This window comes from Dermacentor albipictus, chromosome 6, assembly GCF_038994185.2.
Source record: "Dermacentor albipictus isolate Rhodes 1998 colony chromosome 6, USDA_Dalb.pri_finalv2, whole genome shotgun sequence".
Lineage (NCBI taxonomy): Eukaryota > Metazoa > Arthropoda > Arachnida > Ixodida > Ixodidae > Dermacentor > Dermacentor albipictus.
The window spans coordinates 41573433-41579307 of record NC_091826.1 but is presented as its reverse complement, the minus strand read 5'-3'; positions in this window follow the sequence as shown (position 1 = coordinate 41579307).

The following is a 5875-nucleotide window of genomic DNA, read 5'->3' as shown; positions in this document are numbered from 1 at the left end:
AACCGGGCTTCGTTCGCTTACGGGCCGCCGATTCCCCGAAGAAAACATGGAAATCGCAGCGCCCAATTTTCCGCGGTAATCAGCGTGCGAGCGCCGGCAAATTCCGCCGGCGAGAACGCGTGAATGGAACTTTCCTTTCTATGTTGTTGCCTTCGGCCGTTTTCACGAGGACGAGAGAGCATTGTTTATCTCGCACAGCTCGGAGTGTTCGTACCGGGCACATAATGACGAGATGAAACGATTGCATTCTTTTTTGCTTTCTCAGAAGCGTCCTCATTTGCGAAGGTTCTTCTTGTGGGTGTGTAAATAATGTAGCGAAAGGAAAAAAAACAACACCACGTTTTGGAAAAACTAGAAGCTGGCTATACGTCAGTGTTCAATATCTCGCCACATCTGCATGAAGTATCTTCTTCCGTCCACGTTTTTGTTCCCTTCTTGCTTTCTTTCCTTGTTTTTTCTTACCAGTGTAATACTCAGCTCTGTAATCTCGTACATCTGCAGCGGTGAGTAATATGAGAGGAAACACCAAATACTTTTCTAAGCAATGTTTTTTCGTGTTCTTTGAACTGGAATCCGACATGCATATATAAAACAGTTTAACAACAATTCATGCCGAGCACCTTTATGGAATGCGCGTCTTTTCGGCCACTACGGCAGTTTCAAGAAAACTTCATTACTGCATCTAACGCACAACACTTGCACAGAGTGAAAACCGACAAAGAGACGTGCTACTTCCAACAGATTTATTTTGAGACGTGTCACTCTCACATATATGGTGTTTTAGGAACAACCTGCGCAACCTCATTTCTAACATTCTGACGTTGAGAGATGGCTGGACTGCCCTTTTTGTGGGGTCGGTCACGGCTTGGGGTTAGTTTTTTTTGCTAGATCAACCGATGATGCGCCCACAGACGTGTCACACATTTAGTCACTCTCGGCGCTTCTACTATGTCGCGTGTCAATGTCGCCGCACTCCATGCTATACGTAGCACTTCGAATACTGGGGCTTCCACTGGCAGTTTCTGCAGTAGAGGCTACGATGGCCCGCATCACCGTTTCGCCCATTATTGGCATGTTCGCTCAAGCTATCGTTCAGGCATAGGTCTGTCTGGCCCGATGGTTTCTCACTGTGTTTTTGAATTTTGTGCGCTAGATGTGACAATGGAGCACTAACATGGTCAAACGTACGTTATTAGGGTGAAGCTCTTTATGGATAGCGTTTTGTGGATTTTTCGCTTCCGTCAAAAAATATGCGTTTGCAGAAACTCAGCTCTCGAACTTGATGCAAAAAATCGCTCCATTCTGTGCAATAGCTTATACGTCGCCTCCCTTGGATATGCATTTTGAGTAGATTAGTTATCAATAAACACGACCTTCAAGATAAATAGGCTCTGACATACATAATGGAAGAAGAAGTATTTTAATGATTGGAAGATGTAGAGAGGTCGGCCGCATAATGGAGCATCTGGCCTGCTACTCTACGTAAGGGAAGGGGAAGAGGGGAAGAAAAAGGGTCACAATGGGGGATGATAATGGGAGGAACGAGGTGAATGACACATTACACAACTGGTATCACAGCCGTGGGTCCAGGCCCGTGTCACCTAGGAAACGTGAAAGTGCACGCATTGTCTCTGTCGTATGCCAACTCTGTGGCCACGCGCCTAGCAAGAGGTCCTCCGACAGTGGTACATTGTGTAAATGTCTCAATGTATCTGCCAATGTCAGTTTTTCTCGCGCATACTCAGGGCACACCACGAGCACATGTTCTATAGTCTCTACAGCGCCACACACTGAACAGTCCGGGGAGTCTGTCCGTCCAATAATGTGCAAATATTTGCGCGTGAAGGCGACGCCTAATCGCAGTCTGTGTATCAGGCATGTATGAGGGCGTGGAATTCCACGCATACATACATAATAATAATATACATACATAATACATACATACATATTGGCTTTTTTTTTTGCTTTCTTACGGGGTTATGAGCCATTACTTAGGGGGGTAGGAGCCATTCGTTGCCTTATGTGACGGACAAATTTCTCGTTGAGAAGGCATAGGAATGCTTACGCACTTAATGATAGAAGTTATACGAGAATGTGTTTGCGCACATGCCATCACGATGACCACCGATCAGTACAATAAGTGTGTTCATATCTTTGTTCAAAATTCTGTGCCACCCCTGTGTCGTGTGCTAAACAGTGTCGCTGTTCGTCCACCTTCCCAGAGTGGAACGGCGTACGATTTCTCAAAAATGTCATTGTTGCTTTTTCATATTGCTGGAAAGGGCACACGTGTTGGCTCTTCTTTACTAAAAAACCTGACGACCTCGTCCAGGCGAGATATACGGATCTCGAACACTGCGCATACATCGGATTAAAGGAGACTGTTTTTTTCCCGTTGCGTCCGTCTAACGGAGTAAACTTGAAACTATCTTTAGAGGAAGCGGCTCAATATGAAATGCTTGTGCAAATACCTGAAAAGCCAACCTACGTCTATAACTCGATGTAGTGGTATGCTAGGAGTCTTTTTTCGCTTGAGCATAAATGCAAGAAGATAATTCGAAACAGTTGTTCTGATAGCAGGCCTCTAAAGTTCAGTAGCATCAGGGAATATAAAAAATATGCATATATTCGTAAATATGAAACAATTTAGGTCATAGACCACTTCAGTTAGAAGCGTGTCTTGATTGCAGTATGTAATTGTAACATGCTAATTATTTGCTATCCGCTTGCGATATATCATGATTGTTATATTCATTATATGGCCAAATCCGCAACAGATATACACAATGTGTAAGTTGGCCAATGGTAAGTGCGCTATTTAAAAATGTAAAGAAATAAAATAACGACGCGACAGGTTTTTAAATGGAAGACACACGGACACAGGCGCGCCACATGGACACACAAACGCGCAAACGAGTGCGAAATGGTGCAGCACTTTGTGAAGAATCACGGTTTGAAATTATGCTTAGTTAGTGTCTCCTTCATTTCATCACCAGAAAAGTTTCGCTGAAAAAGGAAGTGTTTCACTCCGTCCACCCATCCTTAACTTCTTAAGAGCCACGGTTCAGCCTCGTATGCAACCGCCCAATTCGATCTCAATGTAAACAAGAAATTATAATTTCACTTACGATTACAATGCTACCTAACGCGAAAGTTGAGTGCAACTCTATGCATGTTTTCATTTCGGTATACATTGAGGCGAAGAATTTCAGAGAGACATGTAGCAGGGTCGGCAATCGTCGAAAATCTGACCTGAGGGTGAAGCGCGTCGGCCTTTATACGTGACTCGTCGAAAGTTTCGGTGTAACCGCATGGTGCCGCGTGGATTCCAGAAAGTACTACACAATTCGCGTCGCGCATACAATCAGGTTACAGAACAATCGCAAACCATGACAATAGAAACAAGCGCGAACTAGACCAAACCAAGCTAACCAAACAAGCGCGAGCGAGAGCTGACGCCAGGAGACGATAGTACGAAACGAGCGGTCCGGCTGAGACCACATACGAGTACGCATCGAGTGGTCGGGCGGATCCGCATGACACGAGACGCACGTCACTCAAGGGGCCGCTGGCATTGGTCTCCACCGTTCGCGCCTCGCATCTTTATCTCCCGCTCCACGTTCGCTCTTTCATCTTTCGCCTTGATCGTCTGCTCGGTTACACCGCCGATGCCACCGACGCTCGCCGCAGCAGCGGTGTCAAAAGAGCTGCGCTATAAAACTAAAATAATGTGGTGTAACACACGTAGGCTGAAAAGTACGTCAGGTACGTAATATTTTTGTTACCTGTGGCTTTTGAGAAAAATTATACTTCGTGTGGGGCATACCACAGCCTCGTCTCCGTTGACGGAAAATCAACGCGTTGCGCCTATGAAGTGCCACCAGCTGACGTGGCAATCTATGATGGAACTTGAAGGCAAGGAGACGCATTGATGCAATTATTTGTTTAAGCCAACCAAAGACTTTTTTATATAAACAAACTTGAGAAATGGCATTTCTATCTACACGCATGGAGGTTCTGATGTGAGTAAGTGCAAGTTATTTCTTTAAAGATCGTTAGGAACTGGTTGACAATAAAAACTAGCAGAAAGGGAATGTTGAGCCACTACGGTTTGGTTGAGGTTCAGGAGGCTATCATCGACTTTGTTTGCATTTTTCAACTACGGCTCAAGTTTCGCATGCACCAGCATAAAAAAATTGATAAATAAACAGCAAGAGAATTGTTCTTTTTTGCCCAGGAAGGTAACCGGCCTGATTACGTAGCAAGCAGGAGGAGGAAGAGACAAAGGGGAGGAAAGACAGGGAGGTTAGCCAGTGTAAGTACCGGCTGGCTACTCTGTGCTGGGGAAAGGGGTAAAGGCGATAAAAGCTGAAACAAGAAGAAGAGGGAAAAAAGTGGAAACCAGAAAATTCACACAGTAACGCGATACTCCGCGCTACAACATTCAAAGGCGGTCGCATAATTCGCATGTCCTTAAATACTTCAGCAAAGCCCTTATGGCCTTGAGTGCCGAAGCCCGTCCGGACCAGTGTCCTTGAGCTTTTTCCTTCGTAAAAAGGCGACTATCCAGTTTTTCGTGCGCGGTTACGAGCACTTTTTTTGGCACTTTGCAGCAAGACTTTATCGTTTTCTACTCGCCTGTGGCACACGATGTGTCCACCAGATAACACAATTCGCTGTCTCACCTTCAACACTGGGTTGCGGTGAATTTCGCAATGGATCGTTTGCGTGTTACGTAGAAGAAATGATAAAAACCCCATATTAAAACCAATGCCAGTAGTCACTAGGAATGTAGAACCACATGTATTTGCAGAATCACTGTAGGCAAAATATTTCCAATCACTTCCTTATCAAAATTCAAATCGATTTCCAATAAAAAATAGCTTTATAGTTGGCGATACGTTGCTGAGGCGACAAACATGTTGTGCATGGTCGGTGCGCTATGGTATGCGTTTAGATTGCACGACGTAAGTCGAGTAATTAGGCCAACTATAAACAATAACTTGTGAACAGTAGTGGAGGAGTAGAATGTATCGGCGTTTTCGTCGATTCGCAACGAGCCTATCGCGCACCACTCAGCAATATTGCGAAGCTTGCAGCAAAAATCTTTCTAAATGCTCTTTCCTCTGCGATTGTTATCTTCACCTCGGCTCACGCACATCCAGGGCACAGTTACCACCGCAATTGGTCATTGGGCATAACGGATGAAACAAATGGGAGTGAATCTAAGGGGGAAAGAGTGTGGGAGGTCGGTACAAAAGAGAGCTCTGGAACTCCCACTGCTCGTAACTAAAGATGGCGCGCGCAGAACAACAACGGGAATCGCGAGGAGGGGCACATTTCGTCCGGAAACGTGCTCAATCAGCGCCACTCTGCCCCTTCGTGCATCGTGCTCTCGACGCACGAATGGAGCCGTTCACGGACCGGAGGACACCAAAGGGCTCGCGTAAACAAAAACCCACGCTCCCGCTTTTTTTGGGGCGATTGCTACGCGAAACAGGCTACAGCCCGCCTCGTTCGTTCCGTGCCCATCGCACCGCGCGGACGCAACTGTATAGCGGATGTGGGGCTCCGCGCGTCTTGGCACAAAAATAGAAGATAGAAGAGAGAGAGAGAAAGAAACGGAATGAAAGAGTGGCGCTGTATTGGTCTGGTTCGTCGCACTACACCATGAAACACGATACAAGTGCGGCATATAGCAGGAGGCCCCCTGGAAAAATTACGCGGTCTTTGACAGCGCTGGCACGAACAACGTAGACGGCGATTTCGGTCGATATGCGACCATGGGTGTAACAATAACGCGGCTATGTTTATAGTTATGTTAGAGACTGGGGAAGCCGTTTGTGACCTTGTTAGGTGATATTGGTCTGCTTCC